The 23,783-nt window shown below is 35.4% G+C and overlaps 1 long non-coding RNA gene and 1 pseudogene across 1 annotated transcript; both read right to left on the bottom strand.

Annotated features, from left to right (window-relative positions):
- Positions 1 to 1,102: 1,102 nt before the first annotated feature.
- LOC104111930 (type IV inositol polyphosphate 5-phosphatase 3-like) lies at positions 1,103 to 8,792 on the bottom strand (annotated as a pseudogene).
- Positions 8,793 to 9,101: 309 nt separating this feature from the next.
- On the bottom strand, positions 9,102 to 19,045 carry LOC138906742 (uncharacterized). The gene is made up of 6 exons (XR_011414356.1): positions 18,565 to 19,045; positions 15,461 to 17,299; positions 13,079 to 13,933; positions 10,248 to 10,314; positions 9,901 to 10,156; positions 9,102 to 9,751 (listed from the first exon to the last, which is right to left on the bottom strand). It is a non-coding gene; the product is annotated as an uncharacterized lncRNA (long non-coding RNA).
- Between the last annotated feature and the right edge of the window lie 4,738 nt (positions 19,046 to 23,783).

Below are 23,783 nucleotides of genomic sequence, written 5' to 3'. Positions count from 1 at the left end.
GATTGGTTTACTAAGAATAGTATATGTGTTGTTTGTCTTCTTCTCCCACACACTAAGCACACGTGACTATTAAACGCAAGAGGAGCACAATCTTTTAATATGTGCCCCAAAAAAATGAATAATTACGACAATCTTAGTTTGGACAATCAGCCCATTGAATTATGACTAATTGGAACTTTGGACTACTATAATTGTAAACTCACCCAATGGGGGTGGGGTCCTTATCAGGCCATAGAAGGGGTTGCTTTTTTAAGCAGTATCAATTTTGCAATTATTTTCTTGGTTAGAAATTTAAGTTTAATAATAGAACAAATATATCACCTTCAAATTAACAATGTAAAAAATTGCATATGAAAAATCATGAGCGGAGTAATAGACGACATTCTTCAATTTTCTTTTTTCGGGTGTTTCAAAAGGAACGCCATCAGATTAATTAGTTACCAAAAAAAGAAAAACTACTAATACTACTACTACTTTGCTTCCCCTCTTGTTAAAGCTAGAGTCTAAAATAATAACTTTTACTCTCTTACCATAAATCCACTACACTTTTGATATTATAGGTTCAAAATTATATTCTTTTTGAAATTTTGGTGCTTGCACCGAATAATTAATAATTGCACCACATGAGTCTTTGAGCATGTGAGCACGCACATATATTTAAGTAATTTTAAAAAAATATAACATTATTAAATATGATTTAGGGAGAGGATCATGGGTTCACATGAACCCATATAGATATACACATGCTATTTATTGAGAGAGAAAATTAAAGGTTTCTACCTCATTTGCCTTTAATTTCAACAAGTATATCAGTACTTAACAATCTTTAGTAACTTTTAGGGAGTAATTAAACTGCAGGCAGTGTACGTACGTAATCGAAAAGAATGATCACAGATTAATATTAAACCTTGTTTTTCATAAAACGACAATAAATTAATTCCATGTGTAATAAGATGGCGTATCTTCTAGAATGTGAAAATCTTCACAAGATCATGATTGCCTGTTCTACTAATTAAAGAAAAGATGGTCAGCTGTCCGTCAAATACCAACAGTTTCCCCAAATATTTGCTAGAAATCTTAGATCAGATTATCTTACTGTTGATTAAGGAAATGGTGTTATCATTTCTTAAAGTTGATCTCATTTTAAAATAACACTTGTCCAAACAAAGCAACAAAAGTCAATCAAGCTGTTGCTTTTTAATCTTCTACTTTGATTTTTAATATTTACAAACTTTCACTAATAGGAGCTAGTACTATTAATTTTACATATCTCAGAGAAAACTTGTAGAGCCAGTTTGGGCCCTAGCTGTTATTTGGGCCGTCCTCTGATCTGTGTATGGATCAAGTTACAACGGATCATACAAGACCAATAAGTACCAAGATACGTGACGAGAGTCCATCTATAAAAATGGTTACCTAATTAATAAAGGTAGAGTTCTTGCAATTATACAAAGAAAGCTGGTCGAGCAACAAGCATATATGGTAGATGGTTGGATATTATATGTGACTTCATCTCAAAATTTTGAACAGCCTTTACTGTTGTCTGCACCCCTTTGTTCAAAGCATACGGTTAATTTCTTGCACATGAGAAAACATGTTATGATATTAAAAGACAGCTTGATACTTTGAAGCAGTACAGGTTTTGAAATAAGCCCGTTATATAGATAGAGATTTTGTTTAACCAAGGCAAATAGCCATCTCGTATAATTTCAAACCCTCAAGACTGCAAAGTTAAATACTTATACAAATTCAGGGGACTATAACTAATAGAAATGACTTCTTTGGTTATAGTGTCCGCTGACCCTATATCTGCTTCAGTGACGATTTTTATTCGAAATGCTACCAAAGGGCCTTATGCTTTTGAAACTTAAAACATATAATTCGCAAACTAACCTGCTCTGAAATGAATCGGCTCATTCCACTCTCTATTCCCATATCTGTAACCATTTCTTCCTTTTCAATTTCAGCATCAGTAAAAGTGAGGGCCTGTTGCAGCTTCCTCGGGCTAAATACCTCAACCTCTACCATATATGTGGCAGAGATAGGTCGATGATCTGAAAACCTAAGTTCAGATCTCCCGTAACTCAGTAGCCTTATCCCCTTCCCGAATGATAGAAGTCGGTCACCTGAAAAACAAGAAATATTAAAATATTGCAACTATATAGTATTGGTTGTAAAAGAATTGGGAAGTTGAAATTTTCAGTGTGCATGATGTTAAATAGAGAAAAATTAAAATACCCCGATGTAGCTTGCTTATTCTTGAGTTACTGATCCACGACAAATGAATTGCCAATCTGATGAGAGAACCTGATGATTGAAGGATGGGCATCACTTTCAGAAAGATAACAGAAGACGGACAAGGGATTGCAGTTGGTGTTATGCAAACTTCAATTTAGCATGGTCAAACTTCAGTTAAATACAAAGGTGCTGGCATTTGACTATTTTCCTCGCACACTCATTGACCAATTCCCGCCCTCTCCAAAAAGTTGGGACTCTTCAAACACCACTAAATGTTAACACTAATCAAAGTGAACAGCCAATAAAGCTCTTGAACTAACAATATTAGTAGATGCATACCATGCTGGATTACGTCTCCCGGCCTTTGGATCCTCTCCGCAATACTTCTCTGAGTTTACTTCATATTTATAAGTCGGCGGAAAGTTTAAAGTACCTTCAGACCACCCATCAAATGCACGGCCTTTCTTGAACTCTTTGCTGAGCTGCAAAAATGGGAAGACGTATGTTATCATCACAATATAAAATTGCTTATAGTCTCAGTTTCAAATCAATTCAGACATGTATAAAGGTCCGCTCATATTTAATTTTCTCATGGACATCAGTACATTGCCATTTCAGCTATGCTCTAAAAAGGATTGTTAACAGTGATAAAAAATTAAACTAGCCACTTGTAATAATGCATGCCTTCTTCTTTCACTCTATTTTATCATCATTAAGAACAGTTAATCAAATGCAGAGCATAAGTCACTAGCTGCGGAGATTAAAGTAGATGTCTGCTGCCCACCACCTCTCATTGGAGATACACAAGCACAACACGAGAGAAGTTACTCTTTGGGGTGGAATATGGGACTGGAAGATCATATGCAGTGTTTATGGAAGGTAAAGATCAAGAATAAAATATTTTCTGCAGAAATCACGCAGTCATCCAACACAAAAAACATCAACAGGTTGCGACCTCTCAAACAAACACTAAACGGAGTATAAGAGGGTGACTGCAAGTGTGTGAGTAGCCTATCAGTCAACCAGGAACATTGACTGATCAGAAATCCAATTGAGAATCAGTGAAAAAGCAAGTGTTTGTGGTTAAGAGTATCCACACTTACCTGATCACTCTCAATTAACTGACACCAGTCCTTTTTTGATATCAGCTCCCTTGTTCTCTCATACGACAAATTAATACGATAATTTAGATCTCCCAGCCAGATTATTCACCTGCAATTGTATAAACTTGTCATTGATCTGAATCTTTCAGGAATGAGCTGAGACTAAAGTCTAGAACATCAGAAGGACAGTACACGAAAAGCAGTAACGATCTGATAATTAGCAAAGTTCAGTACATGGAAACTTGAACTTAGTTTTAGATGAATAAAAGTCAATAAAACCTCAAGCGCTATCAACAGATTCCAGTCACAAGCTGCAAGAAGTGTGAAGGCATAGGCTACACAATGTAATCAGCACCAGAGAGTTTATACTATTGCACAAGAATTGGAAAGGACTATCAGGCTATTCAGATCTGATCCTGAATAAAATACACAAGGATTGAGTAAAAAGTTTCTCAAACACATGATGTTCCAAAAGGTATGGTGAAAGCTTTTCGTAATGTTTGCTGGTGTAGAAGCTGTAAGGCAGCATCCAAATGTAAAAGAAGCATAATTGTACAAGGGTTTACCAAATTGAACAATGAGTTAGATCTATGAGGATAAGACTAGGTGCACCATATAGCATTAGAGCACCACTGAACCAGGGGCAGCCAGTGGATGAGATGGAAACATAAATTATTCCAGGATTTAAAAATCTTTTCCTTCCCCATGCCTCCAAATTCCAATAAACAATATCCTTTCCAAATAGCCAGGATCAGTGAGACCTCTTTTCACTATTACGAGTTAAATTCTCCAGTACGTGGCTTTCTCTATCTTTTCAATAAGTTGTTCAATACGTGGCTTGAGTGGGATTACTGTAACACAGGGGTGTCGGGCATACTTCTATTCTGTTTAATTATGTTCCAGCCACCGACTTTCCAATTCAATTTATAAAGAGAAGGAGAATTGCAACATCGACTAACATATTGTTTTCCTTGAGAACTCCCTAGAACTGTCCCCGATGAAAGTCACAAACAGAGAAAAACAAATGCAAATACACTTGCTAAATCAAACTTGATGGAGGGGGAAAAATCCATGGTTGATAAAAGAGAAAGAAATTTTGTAGATATAACAGAAATGTTTGCTTAATAGGCAAATACACTCACTCATGATCATGGATGCTCTTGGGAAGTCCGATCCTAGAGAATGCATTGAAATGTGTCCGTCGATGAATTTCATAGACTGAATCACTGTTTCTTTTGACTGCATCTGCCTCCTTTTCACCGGATGTTAGGTGAGTACAGGCAAAGCAAAAGAAAGTCTGATATATAGACATGCTCACAGATACTGATCCCTGAAGAGAAGAGTAAAAGATGAGTAATATACAATTTCCTGCTGGTCATTTCTTTGAAAAATTATTACTCCCTCTGTTTCAATTTAGATGAGGCAGTTTGACTCGGCACAGAGTTTAAGAAAAAAGAAGAAGACTTTTGAAACTTGTGGTCTTAAAAGTTTAAGAGGTAAAAGTTTTGTGAGGCCATGACATTTGTGTGGTTATAAAAGCTTCACATTAAGGGTAAAATGTGTAAAATGAAGGGTTTAAAGTTGAATAATTTCCAAATTTAGAAATGTGTCATTTCTTTTGGAACAGACTAAAAAGGAAAGTACCTCATCTAATTTAAAACAGAGTGAGTACTTATCGGGAAAAAAGGGAAAAAAAAGGATAAAAGAGTTAGCAATGAAATGCAATAAAATACATGTATTTTTCCATTTAAGAAAATGAAATTCTGATGAGTTTTCAATAGCATCTACCATATTAGGATTAGTGTGTCATCAAAAAGCGTAAAAGCAAATTTGTAAAGCACATGAAATTATCCAAATTTTATTATAAAGACGAGCATGCAGGGAAAACCTGCTAAGTACTGCAATTTCATCACAAAATTGAAAGTAACCAACTTTTACGTAAGGTCTGGATTATTTCTGTCCGGTGTAGTTTGTCACAAGTTGAATAAAGAGTTAATGTTCCTCTTTCCCTCCTTTAAGTTAGACCACATTTTTCTATTTCGTCCACCGAAAAGTTTGACCTATATCCTTAAAAGGTAAACTGAGTTATGCATGGAAAAACAAAGTTGTATTTGCAAAATTTATCCTATTTGAATGGTAAATACTGTATATATTGCTCACAAGGTTATAGGAAGTCCATCGCAATTCCAAAATATAGAATCACCGCTCAGCACACAGATAAATTATTAACAGCTGTTAAATTAGGGGTCAAGTGGCCTTTATCTATCTGTTTGATAACTGCATGAAATGTAACGACTCGGTCCAACTATAGGATTTCATTTAAATTATATTTCCTATCTAAGATCATTTTGGTGCAAAGGAAACAAATAATGGAAGAAACTAGACATAGATTGTGCATAGGGCAGCATTATAATTTCAAAAATCTGCAGCAATTGCTGTTTATGCAATATAATATAATGCTAATGTCCTTCAAGGATTAATAGATACGTTTGACAGGAAACGACCATCAATAACATCCATGACATTATGATTATCCTAAGCAGCTGTTGAAATTCTAATCCCTTGATCATTTAGATGTGCTTTTCCGTCTACTGACAACTTTGAAATGCAGTGCAACATATAGCAATAAGAACTGATAGGGATGTTTCTTGCACTTCCAACTATTAAAATTGCAGTCTGAATTATGTAATTTATTTCAAATAGCTTTCAAAAGCAATCCACCAAAAGCTGAAAGTTTTGAAGAACAAACCTTGTAACCTATGAAGCCCATTACACCAACACCAACTGTATCCACATTCAAATTCTGTATATGCTTTCGTAGGCTCCTACGAACCCATACGGTAAGATAAACTCCAACCATTTGCTTGCTCACAATCCTCACATAAGATGGTTTTCTTTTCCGATTTATCAAAGCTTCAAGGTCTAGTTCCGCGAGTAGAGTTGCATCTGATTGTGTTCTATTTGGACCATTAGCATTCAACTTAAAAGAACTGTAAGTTTTAAAAGATTTAGAAGCTTTGAATGATTTCATAGATTTAAAGGAACCAGGTCTTTCTGAAACATGCTGGCCCAAAAGATCCAATGGTCGCTCTGGCCAGCAAAGACCAATTCTCTCTGTCCCACCAAGTGTTTTTGTCAATTGTTTTGCAAACTGAACATTTGATTCTCCTGCTCCTTCTTCATCCTCATCTGGTCTAAAGAAATATAGCCTGTCTAGCCTCTTTGGAGAAGAAAATTGCCGTTCAAACTCCTCATTGATTTGGTTCAAACTCCAAGTTCTGTTCAAAACAGCTACATCATTTTTTCACAATGGTATCATCCCTGGATACTCGTCCATCCTTGATTTCAACAAAGTCACTGGACTCTTCATTTATTGGTAAAATTTCCTCGCTACCACTGTCAGATTCAAAGGCGATTCTTCTTCTATATCAGGGGCGTCTTCAGAGGGCTTAAACCTTGATGGTGAAGGAGGATCACTAAAGGATTTAAACTTATTCACTGGTGGGACTTTATTCATACTTTCGCGAATGTTGTCCTCCCAAACTGAAATTGGGCGGCTATCTTCAGCACCAAAGATATTGCCAGCATTTAATGGTATAACTTCCTGAAATCTGTTTATGCAAATAAGGGTCGTTAATATAACTGAGAAGCCTTTTATTGTAACACCAAATTAACAAATTAACTTCTGATGTCTATATGATGCATGGGTGTACATGAGATTGGATTTTTACCACCTAAAGGGACATGCATCCTCAATGAAGTCGTGAACCTGACAGTAGGTAAAAGTTCAAATTTGGAGGAGAGGAAATTAGTTGCAGAACTGGACAGCAGATTTAACTTTTAATATCATTGCTAAAATATATGAACCGTGTGACCCGGTTTAGATCAAAAATTTAATAGCATCTCTTTAACTTTCGACATTAACAGAGGGTTGTTACTACCTCCCCCCACCACCCCCAAGAAAGAAAAACAAGAAAGCAGTGGCTGGTGACATGCTAGTGCAAAAATCTTTCTGCTCGATTTTGCACTACATATGTTGTGTGAAGAGCAATGTACACCACTATTCATGCGTAAATTGAACTTCTGGACGTCACATACAAAGAGAGATGCTTACCCAATCACATAGATGTCAGCAGGCTCATTAACATCCAACCAGCTATCAAGTTCAAGATCTTCTGAAGGAAAATTTCCAGCAACATTCCACGTGCCAACGGAAACAGTATTTTTGGATCACAAACTCAAAGCAAAGGATGCATACTTAATTTTTTTGTGTTAATATACTGTGCCCTGAATGTTTCTGACTTTCGTCTTCTTATCCTTGGAAGAGCATCTGAGATACAAAAGATCAGAAACAATATAAAAGTATAGAAATGAAAGTAGGATAGAAGTAATTAGATAAGAAAATAATGGTAACATTCAAGATGACATACCAAAGAACCCAGATTCATGAATAAAAAGCAATTCAAACAAGTTTAAACCCTGGGTATTTCCATGTATATGAGAATTCAAAAAACCATTACTTACGGTACTCTTCTATTTTCCATTTCCCTTAAACATCAAATTCAGAACAATTGTGGATAAGATCCTTTACAGGCTCTTAATTAGCACTCCCTTTGTCCCATATGTGAAATATTTACCATCTGCGGATCAAACAAAACTTTTTTCCCGGGAGTCTTAGTAGTCCAGTTGGTTGGATACATGAACTTTCACCTTGTTGGTACAAATTCGATTCCCCATCTTGTAATTCCCTCCCCCATTTCCCCTTCTCCTTCCCTTGTATAAATATTTTTTAGAAAAACTCTTTTTTACTAAAATTATTTCATATGCTTTTTACAAAATAGTACCTATCAAAAAGTGAGACTTGTACATGTACATTTTACATTGAGAAGATTAAGAAATCCATGTCCCAGTCTACGCTGAAAATCAATAAGGACTCAACCCCTTCCAACTAGAAAATCACCAAAACAAAAAGTGCTTATCGTACGAGCTGCACAAAAGCCTACCAAAGCATAAAATGAGCATTTGGATAAAACTAAAACTAAATTGAGCAACAAACAAATCTAATACCGTTGATATCAACTTGGATGCCTTTGGCATCGTTCAACCGCGACTGCCTCGGCCACTCACAGTGTTCTACAACACAAAACCACACAGCATAATTAGCAAATCTAAGAATTCTGACTTCTTACAAAAAGAAGAGATCAAATTGAACATAGTACAGCACAACAATAATACACATAAAAATTGCTTAAGAAGAAAAAGACGAAACTAACCTTGTTCGGTATCGGTACCGGAGCCGGAATCAGAGTCAGGGTCAGCACTATAATCGGAATCCTTAGCACTAATATTGAGCCATTTGCGCATCACCACTCGCGGCCAAAAAAGTTGTAGGCACGTGCAACCGAAACACAATATTTCAGCCCAACTTCTCTGCAATTCCTCATCAGTGAATTAAGGAAACAAAAAAAAGGGAAAAAATTAGGAAGAAATTCGTAATTACCTGAGTTTGATGTTGTTGCCTTGTGTTGAAGATAAAAATTCAATGATCAATTTTGATTCTCAACTCACAGTCTCTCGCAGCAAACTAAGTAAGGAAGAAGAAGTTAGAAGGAATAAGAGGAAGGTTCTGGTCCATAGATCGTGTATCAAGTCAAAATATCAAAGGGAGACATGGAGCAATCTCAGCTTTTGGTTCACTATTTGATGGATCTATTACGGTCCGTCCGATCAAAATTTTAGACAGTTACTGTAGAGCTAATAAAGACACAACGGCTAATTTTCATTGTACAAAATTAGTACATTAGGTATATAGAATTATTTGTCTGATAGCCTAGCTCAAATACTTCTTAGACACCTGTACATAGAATTATTCTTATCCTTTTACACTACACTTGTATAAATACACAGTCATCAATCAATGAAAATACACAGAAAAATTCTCTCAATCATTTTTACTCCTAACTTTTCTACATGGTATCAGAGCAGCACCTCTGAGAAGATCCTAATCGTTTTCTTTATCAGTTTCTCTTTGCTTTCATTCTCCAATGGTGTCCACATCTGAGGTCACTGATGTCACTTCTGGAAACACGGTCACCTCTGGAAATAATGGGAATGGTATGAAAGACCCAAGTCATCCCTACTTCCTTCACCCTTCCGATTCACCTGGAATGAACTTGGTGAACTCATCTTTTGATGGAAGAGGTTATGGAGGATGGCGCGGGTCCATTCTCATAGCTTTTTCTGCAAAAAATAAGATTGGCTTTATTGATGGAGCCTGTCTTGCTCCTAGGCCAGAAACACTTGACTTCAAGTTGTAAAGCAGGTGTAATGATATGGTGATTTCTTGGCTACTTAACTCTCTGTCAAGAGAAATTGCTCATAGTGTGATTTACTCCAAGACGGCCAAGGACCTGTGGGATGATTTAGAGGATAGATTTGGTCAGTCAAATGGTGCAAAAATGTATCATTTACAGAAAGAATTGAGTGACCTGATTTAGGGTACTAGTGATATAGCAGGATATTTTACTAAGATAAAAGGGTTATGGGATGAACTAGATACCTTGAACACTCATGTCAACTGTTCTTGTGTCTGTAACTATGGAGGAAAAGCCAAAATGGCTAAGTCATTTCAAGATGAGAGGCTTATCAGATTCCTCATGGGTTGAATGATACTTATGCCTCTGTGAGGAGCAGCATCTTGATGTTATCCCCTTTGCCAATTATAGGACATGCTTACTCCATGTTGATGCAGGATGAGAAGCAGAGAGAAGTTTATGTCAACTCCCAATTCCCCGGTGATTCTTCATTCTTCCTAGCTACAAATCAGAACCCCCCAAGTCAGAAAATTGGAAATTCTGATTTCAAGGGAAAAAGGAACAATCTCAATTGCTCTTATTGCAAACAAACCTGGGCTACAGGATCGGTGGTTTTCCAGCAGACTTCAAATTCACCAAGTCAAAGAGGTTTCAGGGATCTGCCAAAAGCAATGCATCTTATTCAGTGAGTAAAGCAGGGGAACAAAATGCAACAGCGGTTGAAGGAAACACTATGAACCATCAGCTCTCACAAGAACAGTTCACTCAACTTATTTAGCTTCTTCAACGAGTGAAAGTTGGACAACCAGGGACTTCAGGTTCAGAAATCAATGTTAATGCTGTCAATTGTGCTGGTAAAATACTCAAAAAATCAGTATCTCGTTTCACATACATTAAAGGTAGCTCCTGGATCTTAGATTCAGGAGCATTTGAACACATGTCTTTTGATTCTACCATTTTTTTGAACCTGAAACCTTTGCCTTATCGTGTTAATGTCAGTCTTACTAATTCATATAAAGTAAAGGTATATCTTGGTGGAGATATATCCATTCATCCTAAAATCATTCTAAGAAAAGTTCTTTGTGTGCCTTGTTTCAAATTCAATTTGATATCTGTTCAGAGATTGTGTCAGCAGAATAATTGTCTCTTAATCTTTTCTGCAATTGGATGTCTGTTGCAGGGCTCTTCAGTGAAGAGGCCTCTGGCACTTGGTGAAGCTAGAGATGGTCTATATCTGCTCCATTCCACAAATCTTCAGCCTAAGAAGCTATCTAAAGATGTTTATGTTTCATTACCTAAGAAGAGTCTAACCAGTTTTGTTGAGTCTTTTAAATCAGTTTCTATTCCTGTAAAAAGCTAATTCCAATGTAAAGTTGTGGCACTTTAGATTGGGGCATTTGCCATTTCATGCAATGAAAAATATCAAATTTATTTCTATTTCATATGTTGTATCCAATTCTGATTATCCATGTGATGTTTGTCCATTAGCAAGGCAAACCAGATTGCCTTTTCATTCAAGCAAGATAAGTACCAACAAGGTTTTTGATCTAATTCATATTGACACCTCGAGGGCCTACAAAACACCCACATACAATGGATATAGGTATTTTCTCGCTATAGTAGATGACTTTAGTAGGGCAACCTGGACCTATCTTTTAAGCACCAAAAGTAATGCTTTTTCAGTTCTCAAAAATTTCTTAGCTATGGTAGAACGGCAATTCAACACCAAAGTCAAGGTAATAAGATCAGACAATGCACTAGAACTGGGAGGGGTTCTTTCTCATGGAATCGTTCATCAAACTTCATGTGTTGCAACCCCTCAACAGAATGATATTGTTGAGAGGAAGCATAGACATCTTCTGGAGACATCAAGGGCTCTATTGCGCCATTCTAAGGCCCATATGTCATTTTGGGGAGAATGTTTATTAACTGCTACTTTCTTGATCAATAGATTTCCATCTAGAGTTCTTGAACAAAACACACCTTATGAAATTATTTTTGGAAAATGTCCCAATTATGATTTTCTCAAATGTTTTGGTTGTTTATGTTATGCTACCACGCCTTCACATGATGGAGGAAGCTACAGCCTAGAGCCATTCCTTGTGTGTTCTTAGGATATCCCTATGGAAAGAAGGGGTACAAATTGATGAGTCTAAATACTAGGAAGATTTTTGTTTCCAGAGATGTACAATTCTATGAATCAATTTATCCTTTTTGTTCTATCCCAAGCTCGCCAATCAAATCTACAGAGTCTAATGCTTTCACTGATTCTTTTAGTTCTGATTCTAACATCACAAATGACTTTAACATCACAACTGATCCTTATACTTCTCCCTTTACACCTTTTGATTCTATTCTTGAGTTTGTTCCTAGTTCAAACTTATCTTCAGATTTAACTTATTTCACTTCAGATATCAATTTTATTTCTCACAATCCCAGTCATGTCCCTCATATTTCTAGTCCTACTTCTCAGAATTCACCCCCAATCCCTTTAAGGAGATCAGAAAGAGAACACAATAAGCCTGCTTATTTGAATGACTATGTTTGCAATGTTGTATTTCTAACTGATGTTACCAATTCTTGTTTTAATCAACATGTTGTTCCTCTAACATATCTTTTCACTGCCCTATCCACCTCTAATCAACATCTACTTAATTCTCTTTCTAATATTGTTGAGCCAACCAGTTATTCTCAAGCTGCCATGCACCCAGGTTGGCAGCAAGCAATGGACATTGAGTTTAAAGCCCTAGAAGCCAATCAAACTTGGGAAGTTGTTGAGCTTCCGGAGTGTAAGAAAGCCTTGCCTTGTAAATGGGTATATAAGGTAAAACATAATTCAGATGGCAGTGTTGAGAGGTTGAAGGCTAGATTGGTGATTAGAGGTGATATTCAAAGAAAGGGAATCGATTTCAATGAAACTTTTTCACTCGTAGTCAAAATGACTACAATTCGTTGTCTCTTAGGTACAAGAGTTAAAAAAAAGTGGCAGATTTCACAATTGGATGTGAATAATGCTTTTTTACATGGAGACTTACAAGAAGAAGTCCACATGAAATTCCCACCAGGCATATCAGCACCAAGTCCTAATCAGGTTTGCAAGCTAAGGAAATCTTTATATGGTTTGAGGCAAGCCTCTCGTCAATGGTACTCAAAACTTCAAGCAACTTTAAACTTTGAGGGGTTCAGTTCATCTTTAAATGATTATTCCCTATTCTTTAAGAAATCTGGAAACTCGATATCTATCGTTGCAGTCTATGTTGACGATATTTTGTTCACAGGAAATGATCATGAGGAACTGTCTTATTTAAAGTCCTTTTTTGATTCAGAATTCAAGATAAAGGACCTTGGAGATCTACACTATTTCCTTGGTTTGGAAATTCTTAGAGAAAAACATGGAATGATAGTGAGTCAGAGAAAATTCACCTTGGAGTTATTAGAAGAGTTCAACTGCGAGCATCTACCACTAGTCACTTCTCCTCTAGATCCCTCATGCAAGCTCAGCACTACTTCTGGTGAATTGTTGTCCGATGCAACCATATATTGGAGACTCCTAGGCAAATTGAACTATTTAACTTATACTAGGCCGGATCTTTCATTCGCGGTCCAACATCTTAGTCAATTTATGCAGGAGCCTCACTTGCCTTGCTTTAATGCGGTGCTTCGGGTAATTAGATATCTGCGCTCAAATCCTGGACAAGGATTCTTCATGGCAGCTGAACCTTCTCTCACCTTACTCGCATTTTGCAATGCCGATTGGGGAGCTTGTCTTGACTCCCGCCGTTTAATCAGTGGCTATTTTGTCAGTTTAGGAGGCTCTCCTATCTCATGGAAATCAAAAAAGCAGGTCTTAGTGTCACTCTCTTTCGCTGAAGCAGAATATCGATCCATGAGAGAAGAGTCGTTGCTGAAATCACCTGGTTGACTTGATTACTCACAGATCTAGGATCATCTCCCTCTCTTCCGGTACCGATTCACTCTGATAGCCAGGCCGCTATCCACATAGCTCGGAACCCAGTTTTCCATGAGAGGACCAAACATGTGGAACTTGACTGCCACTTTGTTCGGCAACAATTCCTCTCTGGTTTGATATCTCTTTTCTTTGTGCCATCTTCGTCTCAACTTGCTGATTAATTCACAAAACCCTTGTGTGGGCCATCACATCTCTTAATTCTCGGCAAGTTGGGGGTTGCTTCTCTCCCCTCCAACTTGAGGGGGAATGTTGAAAATAAAAATTCAATGATCAATTTTGATACTCAGCTCACAGTCTCTCCCAGCAAACTAAGTAAGAAGAAGTTAGAAGGAATAAGACGAAGGTTCTGGTCGATAAGAACAAAGATACAATTGGTAAAGTACCAAGAACTAAAGACTTAGATCATGTATCAAGTCAAAATATGAAAGGGACACGTGGAGCAATCTCAGCTTTTGGTTCACTATTTGATGGATCTATTACGGCCCGTCCGATCAAAATGTTATTGTACAAAATTAGTACATTAGGTGTATAGAATTATTTGTCTGATAGCATAGCTCAAATACCTCTTAGACACCTGTACATAGGATTATTCTTATCCTTTTACACTACACGTGTATAAATACACAGTCACTAATCAATGGAGATACACAGAAAAATTCTCTCAATCATTTTTTCTCCTAACTTTTCTACACCATGAGCCGAGTTTCATATTTGTTTCTATTACTCTTTTGGGAGATTCAAAGGAAAAAGGCTATGGAGGAAAATAAGTGCTAGCGCCAAAAAAAGTAGAAGAGAATTAATTGAAAAGTTTTAGTGAAAAGTTAGAAAAAAGAGCTTTGAATTGAAGAAGAAGAAGAAGAAAGAAGAAAAATGAGGAATGGGTTAACGAGTAACGACCACTATCTGGAGTCGTGGAAATTGCAACGGTATTGCGCTGTATAATAAGTGACTTATTTAAAAAAAAACATTTTGTTTTTTTTGTTTTTGTTGGGTGGAGGGTTTTGAATGTGCGATTAGGGATAAGGGAGATTAATTCAATTAAGATAATTTAATTGGGTAATAAAATAAGTAAGGAAGGTTCGAGGAGATTAATTTAATGAAGAATACTTATGGCTTAAAATGGTTATGACATCGAAATGGGATTTGATTAATAATTAACTCAAAATCATCAATGTCAGCGTGATATGTTAAAATCATAAGACTGTGACACGTGGCGGTAAAGTAGAAATTTATACTTATTTTGTTATATTAATCCATCAATTCCGGTTTATGTGAACTTAACCATTTCTAAATTTGGAAACAATTTAGCTTAAATTTCCAATTCTACCCTTATCGATAAGTTTTTATAACCAAGTTTCAAAAGAATTATAGCCATACAAGTATTCTGACTTGTTTAGGACAAAAAATTTTAAAAGTTTTTATTTTTTCTTAAACTTCGTACCCATTCAAACAGGTTCACAAAAATTAGGACGGAGGGAGTATCTAGTAGTGGTTCATTCTAATTTGAGCTATCACTAGTTAAGTTATCAAGTTAATATATTGAGCTATCACTAGTTAAGTTATCAAATAAAAATATTGATGATATCCCATGTTTCTTTACTAGTTTTGCTTTAGGCTTATCTCAACACTTTTTAAATTTTGGACTTGTTCAATCACATATATTTTTCATTTGTGCTCTATAATACATCATACTGAAAATCATATTCCTCTATGAAGTTAAGAATGGTAAAGGATCTCCAGAAGACCAAAATCATATTGAAGCAATAAACAACCACTAGATTTGTCAGTATGGACATTTAATACTGTGGGTAATTCAGAATATTCCAGTGACTGACCTTTGATTTATTCCTTTTATGCAATTCTACTGGTGATGACTAAATTTTACTACTTTATCTTCTTCATGAAGTTGTTGGTTGATATGCTGTATTTTTTTTTATTGTTACAGTGCTAGGATTTCAAACGCAATTGCAGCAGAAAGAAAACACAATGTTTTCTGTTTCATCAGCTCTCCCACCCTCCCCTCCAAATTGGTTATGGCCTCTTGTTATTGGTGCTGTAGTATTTGTAATTGGTCTGTATCTCTATGTAAGACTAACAGGGAAAGGAAAGAAAGATGCATGTATTGAAGGCATGTTTTTCTTGAATGTCATTTCCGAGTTATTTGTCACATACTATGCTCAATTCCATAACAATCCCAGAAGGAAGACTCTCGCTTCAATAGCTCTTCTTGGTGCAATTGCTTCATTCTTTTTGAAACATATACCATTGAAACAAAGAAGATGATTATGCAGGGCATGAACTCAGGAGGTTTTTTCAGCATGGATGTACACTACATTTTCGCTCCTTCCCGGGAGCGAAAAAGTTTAGAATCTTTATTTCAGTGCTACAAATCATCTTCCGTATTGGGGAGTTATTGATGAGGTTGTTCTGCCCTGCAGCTACACGCGGGGTTTTTGCGAGCGACTTCTCACCGCGGGGATAAATCAGGGCTCCTTGACAAGATGATTTACTTGTCATCTAGATAGAGATAGAACTTCTTAAGATCTGGTTTTGTGACTTAGTTTTTGCAACAAACTATAAATACAGAAAAAAGGAGTTGAGTTACTTACCATTGTCTCGGCAGTTCCCAAGCTTGCAGGTTTTAGCAAAGAGAAGTTCAGCAACACGAAATCAACACGAGAATATTTGAAGTTACCCGATTGGTTGCCTTGTAGCTCAATGATACAAAATTCTACCTTTTTTGGGGTACCAGAAACACCTCAAATCAAGAAGTATGTGCTCATGTACACGAATTTTCACGCCCACGTTTTGAAACAGATGAGTATGAATTTCTTCCATCTTCTCCTTCTTCTTCTCCTTTTTTTCCGCTTCGACGCCTCACCCCTTATCAGAAAACAGCTAATCCGGCTAGGGTTCTACAAACCCGCCTGCTCAAAGAAAGAAATGCGAGGATCGTAGGAACGACTGAGAAGGCGCTCGCAAGAACCCCGCGTGTAGCTGCAGGGCAAAACAACCTTATCAATAACTCCCCGATACGGAAGATGATTTGTAGCACTGAAACAAAGATTCTAAACTTTTCGCTCCCAGAAGGAGCGAAAATGTAGTACATCCATGCTGAAAAAACCTCATGAGTTCATGCCCTCCATAATCATCTTCTTTGTTTCAATGGTATATGTTTCAAAACGAATGAAGCAATTGCACCAAGAAGAGCTATTGAAGCGAGAGTCTTCCTTCTGGGATTGTTATGGAATTAAGCATAGTATGTGACAAACAACTCGGAAATGACATTTAAGAAAAACATGCCTTCAATACATGCATCTTTCTTTCCTTTTCCGGGTAGTCTTACATAGAGATACAGACCAATTACAAACACTACAGCACCAATAACAAGAGGCCATAACCAATTTGGAGGGGAGGGTGGGAGAGCTGATGAAACAGAAAACATTGTGTTTTCTCTCTGCTGCAATTGCGTTTGACATCCTAGCACTGCAACAATAAAAAACAAATACAACACATCAACCAACAACTTCATGAAGAACTAAAGTAGTACCAAGAATAAAATCCAATAAAACTTAGTCATAAGAGGCCATAACCAATTTGGAGGGGAGGGTGGGAGAGCTGATGAAACAGAAAACATTGTTCTCTCTGTTGCAATTGCGTTTGACATCCTAGCACTGCAACAATAAAAAAAATACAGCACATCAACCAACAACTTAAAGAAGAAGATAAAGTAGTACCAAGAATAAAATCCAATAAAACTTAGTCATCACAAGTAGAATTGCATAAAAGGAACAAATCATAGGTCAGTCACTGGAATATTCTGACAAATCTAGTGGTTGTTTATTGCTTCAATATGATTTTGGTCTTCTGAAGATCCTTTACCATTCTTAACTAGATATTTCGTCATAGAGGAAAATGATTTTCAGTATGATGTATTAAAGAGCACAAATGAAAAATATATGTGATTGAACAAGTCCAAAATTTAAAAAGTGCTGAGATAAGCCCAAAGCAAAACTAGTAAAGAAACAGGGGATACCACTATGTCACAGAGAGAGGCCTACAAGAGTATGATACGACCTACATGACCCGGGGAAAAAAAACCTAAGACCTCATTCACTATCCATATTTACTTGCCGAAATGTCTGAAATGATATTTCATAACTAAATAACCCACAAGTCATAGTTCTCTCTGTTTCTTTCTTTATTCAGTTATTCATGTGAGCTTGCTACTTATTCATGCTTATTGCCCAGTGAAAAGGAATTCTACTCTAAGTTCTATTTACAAATCGATTCAGCAATTTTTTAGCAAAGCTCTTACCGCTCTTTGTCCAGAATCAGGAATTTTTATGAGACATGTTGGCTGGTACCATATGATATATCTGTAAAGCAGTAATTGAGTAACAGAAACACACAACATAATTACTTGATCCCTAACGGTCCTGACATGGTTCCATTTAAGACACATAATAGTGTGCGAAAACTAAAGTTTGACGCCATTAATGAAATATAAAAACTTCTGGAATCAGCCCTTCGTATTGAATAGCTAGTTTACATGAATGCCGTGAATAATTGCAACAAATAATAACCAGGAAATGGAACTCAAACCCTCTCCACTATACCTAACAAACGAAAGTACAAAAACTCTTAATCTCAGAATCAATAATAGAATAGCAAAAACAACAATACTTAAAACCTCACAACAACATAAAACTATTCCATCAATCACAGCTCTGAAGATCGCCTCAAATAAACCACAACATAACAACACAATTTCAACAACTACTCGAAACAAAAAGATCACAAAATCAATCAGAAGCTAAAGAAAAAGCAACAAAACTAACCGCCGCATCAACTATGCATCATACATATAATACATACATACATGTGCACATATATATGTACATCGAATCGGAGCTCATAATTTAACTGGAAAATATACCAAAGATGTCGCAGGAGTGAGAGAAAGAGTTCGCCGGAGAAGTGATCAGAGAGTCTAGAACCGACGAGGGCACGCGATGGAAGTGAGAGGAAGAGAATCGTGATACAGGAACACACGATCTACATTTATATCCACGCTCCAAAACTCATTTTGTAAAAGTGGAATGAAAATGAGAAGATTTAGGGTTCGAGAGAGGGTTGTAGAGAGGGTTACACAATCAAATGACAAAATGTTCTCACCGTTTTATCACTGAACCTAACTCATTTTGTATTTAGGAAATTGTGATATTGTCGCGCTTTTGCACGGTCCAAAAAAAATGGGAAAAGGTTAAAAAATACTTCAAAACTGCGGATATGTCCATTTCGTTCCGGCTACCGAAGTCGGGATATTCAACGTTTAATGATAAATAGTAAAGCTATGAATTCAAGCTAGCAAAAAACAAGACTAAGGTCGATAGAGGATGAACAGGGATGCCAAACGGGCGGGTCTGGTCAGATATGGACGGGTTAAAAACGGGTAATTCAAAATAATAGATTTGTTTGTTTGGAGGCTAGGAGAATGTTAAGTGCATAATTGAAAAAATATTTTAATAATATACCCTAAAACTGTAATATTATCAATGTAGTTTAACCTGCGATAACATGTTAATTATCTTTTTTAATCAATTAATGGTTATCATACAGATTTACTAATAAACTATCTATATTATATTAAAAGCACGAAACTTTTTAGCGAAACGTAGTTCGTTTTTTTTACTCTTTAAAATTTAATTTAACATTGGACAAAATCTTAATTAAATTATTTCTCTAATATATTAGGAGTTTGAATCTTTCCTTTTATAAAGGTACTTTTAATACGAATATCAATTTGAAGTCAACAGAGATTTTGTCTCGAAGAGAGTTTTTATTTCTTTTAACAGCTCAAATTGATTCCATGAGGATTCATGTTGCTCTAATTAACGTTGGAACAAACTTGAATCTAATAGGACCCAAATTCTTCCACACAAATTTAAATCCTTCTGGCGACCAACTCTATAAATAGAATCCAGTTAGACTATTGTTGTTTAAACATCTTGATTTCTCTGACAAGGTAATTATAAACATATTCTTTTTTATTTCTTTAGAGTAGCTTCTATTAATGTATTGCTTTGATTTCTCATTCAATTTTGTGATAAAGACTTTTTTTAATTTCATTATGAATCAGATTAATTGAATTTGATAGTCATTTCACTACTTTTGCACTGTTGCTTATTCCCTATTTAGAAAACTTTTAACGTGTGATATATATTACTCTTTCTTGATCATCTGGAGGTATGTTTTGCAGATATATGATTCTTTGTGCTTTAAGTAATTTACTTTGAAGTTTGATTCTAAGTTACATTAGACATATTTAATTTGGCATTCAATTTATTCACAACAAAGTACTTTCCGACCACGGGATTTCATTGTCAATATATTACTTTATAAGTTTTGATAGATATAAGAATTCGGCATCGATTTGGTGGGAATGAGACAAACTAGCATCATTGAGCCACACACATCGGCAGCAACATATCTGCAGAGGATGAATTTCACCAATAGTCATATAATTATGATATTGTTTCACTAAAGTCATATAACTTTATTTTCTCACACAAGAGTCATAAAACTTTCATTATTTCACTCAAAAAGATATAGTTACCGACAAAAACAATTCTCCGATAATTTTTTTGTATTTTACCATTTTTTTTATTTTTTAAATTCAGTATAATAAATTATTATTTTGACAAGAGTGGGTTGTTCTAGTGGTGAGCACCCTCCACTTCCAACCAAGAGATTGTGAGTTCGAGTCATCCCAAGAGCAACATGGGAAGTTCTTGGAGGAGGGAGCCAAGGGTCTATCGAAAACAGCCTCTCTACCCCAGGGTAAGGGTAATGTCGTTATTTTGTTAGTCTAATAAATTATGACTCAGTTAAAATATGCATGCCCCGACCCGATATGATATCCATATCCACAAATTAAAACATCCCCCAAATTCGATACTTCTCAGTTCTTTCTCAAGCGTCTTTTAGGGTTCTCAAGCAAGGATCAGCAAAATACACTCTTAGGGCATAAGGATGCCAGAAGTTGATGGAACACTACTTGATCCTTTCTTAGGTCTTCCCATCCCTTTCTTACTAGCCCACACTCACTGTCACAATATACAAAAATTCTAAAATAAAGCAAAACCCTACCCCATAATCAGGGTCGCTAACTAAATTTCAAACTAACACAGGCAACACAAACCAAAAATAATAATTTTTACGTCTTTTGGAGACATTCCTAATGCAGCAAAAGCATTTGTGTGGTCACTAAGTGCAGCTAAAGTATTATGGTTGTCCATTAAAGTACTCCTCTGAGATGGAGAGGAAGCCATCTTTTTGGCTTGAGAGCCCTGAAAGACCGCTTCTTGAGAGCCTCGAAACACCGTTGCTTGAGAAGAGAATTGAGAGAGTAGTATGTATTTTGTTGATCCTTGCTTGAGAGCCCTAAAAGACGCAACTGAGAAGTATCGAATTTGGAGTATGTTTTAATTTGTGGATATGGATATCGGGTAATGCATATTTGAATTGAGTAATAATTTGTTAGACTGAATTTTAAAAAAAAAAAAAAAAGGTAGAATACGAAAAAATTACAGGAGAATTGTCTGCCAGTAACTATGACTTTGTAAGCAAAGTAGTAAAAGTTTTATGACTTTTGTGTGAGAAAATAAAGTTATATGATTTTAGTGAAAAATAGCATAGGATCATTTGCGAAATTTACCTTATTTACATAAGGTCCTAAGATATCCCTAGACAGGTCAGAGGAATGATGCAACTAGACAAGTAGGAACTAGCATCTGTTCGGATCAGACAATTGAAGACAGCTGAAATTTGCTATGATCCACCATGAGCAGATAGAGATGCAGTCGAACTGCTTTTTTCTTTTAGTCTCACAATGAATGATAATTAGACACAAATACACAATAGATTGAGGATTAGAGTACTAACCTCATAAATTCAACTGGAGAGTAAGGTATTAATTTCCCCCTCCCCCCTCCACATTTCTATTTCACCAAGCAATAAAACAATGCTTCGTTCTGATTTTTTTTTAAAAAGTCATTAGGCATAAATTTTGAAAAGTATCACGAAGATCATAATCATATAATGCCATAAAGTTGTATCGAACGAGTCTTATTTCACAAAGATCTAATGACATCTTTAGGATGTACAATTGGTTAAAGATTTTATTTAATTATTTTTATAATATTATTAATTCTGACATTAATTAAAAATTTAGCTATTAAATGTATCTCCATTTGAACTATGCAGAAACTCTTATATACAATTTTAAAATTTTATATATAAGAGTTATTAATATATAAAGTTAAGTGCAACACGCCTAATTATTACTTTTAATAGTTTTCTTCATAAACTCTTATATATAAATTTATATATATAATTTGAGAACCACTTATATAAATCCTGCGGGATGCGAGTAAAGGCAGATTAAGTGCAACACACCTAATTATTACTTTTAACAGTTTTCTCCATAAATAATTTTGTAGAATTTAAAGATGCATTATTGACGGTGAAGAGTAAACGGATTTGGTATCTAAACAAGGAAGCATGATAATTTATGAAATTAAAGAGATGCAGTTATTAAACTAGCTTTTTTAAAGTTAAATATACAGCAAATGACTGCGAAATTCTATTTTTTAGCTTATTCCTTTTTATTTTAGCTATATAGGATCAATACTTATCATTTTCAGGAATTTATACTTTTATTTTACAACTTAACCATAACTTTTAATATAATATTTATGAGACGTTTTTTTTCTAAAATATACTCAGAGATTAAGGGGACACGCGCATACCCTAAGATTAGTTATCTTATAAGTAGTTTGATTGTATGAATATATATCACATTGTCACTGCATAAAACTTAAACTCATTGGAAAAATAATAGACTTGTTTGTACACAAGTGGACTGAAAAACAAATGGCATAATCAATTAAACCACATATCTCCAAGAGCTACGCATTTCACTTTGTCAATTCCCATATATATTTCTCTGTTACTTACGTTAAAGAGCTATTTATTATGAAGTAGTGTTAGGAGCTAATCTATGGGGATATCCATTCTTTTCGATGGCAAACCTGACCCTACTTTGACGCCAAATTGAATATTTGAATATTAATTACGTTATTATTGTCCTCAAGGCCTTGGTCTACGGGTAAAAGCTCAATTCCTTAAGTAGTGTTAGGAACAAATATGAGGATAACCATTCTTTTAGATAGCAAACTTGACCCTACTTTGACTCCAAATTGAAGATGAAAATATTACGTATTATTACTCTCAGAGCCTTGGTCTACTAGTGAAAGCGTTATGCCTGCTTTGTGAGTTAGACACATGTTATAGGTTCGGATTCTGTTGCAGACAAAAGTATGGTATTTAAGTGGAGGGGATAGATAGATGGGCGTATTGCAACTTAGTTTTGAACTGTGCGGTGCTGGCCGTCCGGAGTTTCTCCATTATAAAAAAATATATTATGTTATTATCCTCATTGACTCAATAAATTTAACATAGGCATGTTACTAGTTATAAGAAAATAAATCAGCAATGCTAATAAGTATAGGATAAAACATATGAACTTGCCTAAAATTTTAATCAATTGTGACTGTCTTAATTGCAAATCTTTCCATTTTAAAAATATTTAAGAAGGAATTTGTGAAATATTTAATTATTAAAGCTCTTGATGCAAATAGGGAGCTATATTCTCTGAACAGAAAAATTACAAACTCAAAAGCTCTGAAACTATTATTGGAGTTTACATTTACTAAGTAAGATGCAAAATTCCTGTATGTCTCAAAAATGCAAAAAGAAAACAAGTTAAGGTAAAGGGCTGCTTCAAACTGACATGGCAACTTTATACCATTTTCTAGATACTTTTAACTAAAAACTGGAGTTGCAATGTGCAAAATTTTCATTACTAATATTGATTTTATGTGATTTCCAATTGCACGATAAAATTGTTATAGCTAATAGCTCAGGAAACAAATTTACCACTTTTGAATTTTTGTGATATAAGAAACATATCTAAAGAATATATTCAAAGAAGAATAGAAATAGAGAACATTTTATCCACAACCACAAGTAGATAACATTTTCAAGTAGAAAAATTCAACTTGATATTTTATTTCAAATACTAGTGTATTTCTC

This window comes from Nicotiana tomentosiformis, chromosome 2, assembly GCF_000390325.3.
Source record: "Nicotiana tomentosiformis chromosome 2, ASM39032v3, whole genome shotgun sequence".
Taxonomy (NCBI): Eukaryota; Viridiplantae; Streptophyta; class Magnoliopsida; order Solanales; family Solanaceae; genus Nicotiana; species Nicotiana tomentosiformis.
Note: the sequence above shows the minus strand (reverse complement) of the source record. Positions and strands in the feature narration are given on the sequence as shown.